Source organism: Pelophylax lessonae (assembly GCF_965119305.1).
Source record: "Pelophylax lessonae genome assembly, chromosome: 11".
Classification (NCBI taxonomy): domain Eukaryota; kingdom Metazoa; phylum Chordata; class Amphibia; order Anura; family Ranidae; genus Pelophylax; species Pelophylax lessonae.
In genome coordinates this window covers 119,244,309-119,246,036 of record NC_138778.1, presented here as the reverse complement: position 1 = coordinate 119,246,036, position 1,728 = coordinate 119,244,309, and positions in this window count along the sequence as shown.

Here is a 1,728-nt window from a genome sequence, read left to right as displayed (position 1 = left end):
ATGTTCCCTCTAATTTTTTACTGGGCTGAGCAAATAAAAAAATTTCTGAGCGCAGTGCTCCCCAACCTTTTTATCGCCGCGGACCGGTCAACGTTTGATCATTTTTCTGTGGCCCCCAATCAATGCAGAGTGCCCACAGCATTGCCCCCAATCAATGCAGAGTGCCCACAGCATTGCCCCCAATCAATGCAGAGTGCCATAGCATTGCCCCCAATCAATGCAGAGTACTACAGCATTGCCCCCAATCAATGCAGAGTACTACAGCATTGCCCCCAATCAATGTAGAGATGCCAGCGTGCCCCTTTTCAATGTAGAGGTGCCAGTGTGCCCCCTTTCAATGTAGAGATGCCAGTGTGCCACCTTTCAATGTAGAGATGCCAGTGTGCCACCTTTCAATGTAGAGATGCCAGTGTGCCCCCTTTCAATGTAGAGATGCCAGTGTGCCCCCTTTCAATGTAGAGATGCCAGTGTGCCACCTTTCAATGTAGAGATGCCAGTGTGCCCCCTTTCAATGTAGAGATGCCAGTGTGCCCCCTTTCAATGTAGAGATGCCAGTGTGCCACCTTTCAATGTAGAGATGCCAGCGTGCCCCCTTTCAATGTAGAGATGCCAGTGTGCCACCTTTCAATGTAGAGATGCCAGTGTGCCCCCTTTCAATGTAGAGATGCCAGTGTGCCCCCTTTCAATGTAGAGATGCCAGTGTGCCCCCTTTCAATGTAGAGATGCCAGCGTGCCACCTTTCAATATAGAGATGCCAGCGTGCCCCCTTTCAATGTAGAGATGCCAGTGTGCCCCCTTTCAATGTAGAGATGCCAGTGTGCCACCTTTTAATGTAGAGATGCCAGTGTGCCCCCTTTCAATGTAGAGATGCCAGTGTGCCCCCTTTCAATGTAGAGATGCCAGTGTGCCCCCTTTCAATGTAGAGATGCCAGTGTGCCACCTTTCAATGTAGAGATGCCAGTGTGCCCCCTTTCAATGTAGAGATGCCAGTGTGCCACCTTTCAATGTAGAGATGCCAGTGTGCCCCCTTTCAATGTAGAGATGCCAGCGTGCCCCCTTTCAATGTAGAGACTCTTCAGTCCCGAGTCTAGTAATGGTTCTGCCATTTTTTCAGTTTTTAATTAATGCAGAGTGCCCACAGCATTGTCCCCAAATCAATGTAGAGATGCCAGTGTTCCCCCCCCCCCCCGTGCACTTACCTCATGGTCACGGGCGGCAGCTTCTCTTCAGTTCATTCCCCGGCTTCCTGCCTCTCCTCAGTCCTCCTGACTCCCGAGTCCCGGCGCCTCTTCCTCGGCCAATGGCATGAAGTTGGCCTTTCGGCCAATCAGGAAGCGGGAGGACCCGCTCCCTGATTGGCCAGGAGGAGGATCCGTGTGACAATAGCGAATTTTCATTCGCTATTGTCACACAATGGGCGTGCTCTCGCGGCGCACGCTCTGCTACACGGCCGCCACGTCTGCGGCTGCGCGGTTTGAATAGGTGCTTGCGCGGGACCTTCATTCACACTGCGCGCCCGCGCATGCGCGCAGGCTAAAGGGAACACTGGTTTCAAGCATCTTTAGATCCTCTGGAAACGGTCCTGTGAGTCCACACCATACCATTCATCATACGGAATCCACCCGCATCCAGTGCTCCTTGGGACGTATCTCCTGTTCCACCTCCAGGGGTGATCCGCACTGAGCTGCAAAGGAAGCCCTCTCAGCACTTCGGCCTCCACCAAGGTAA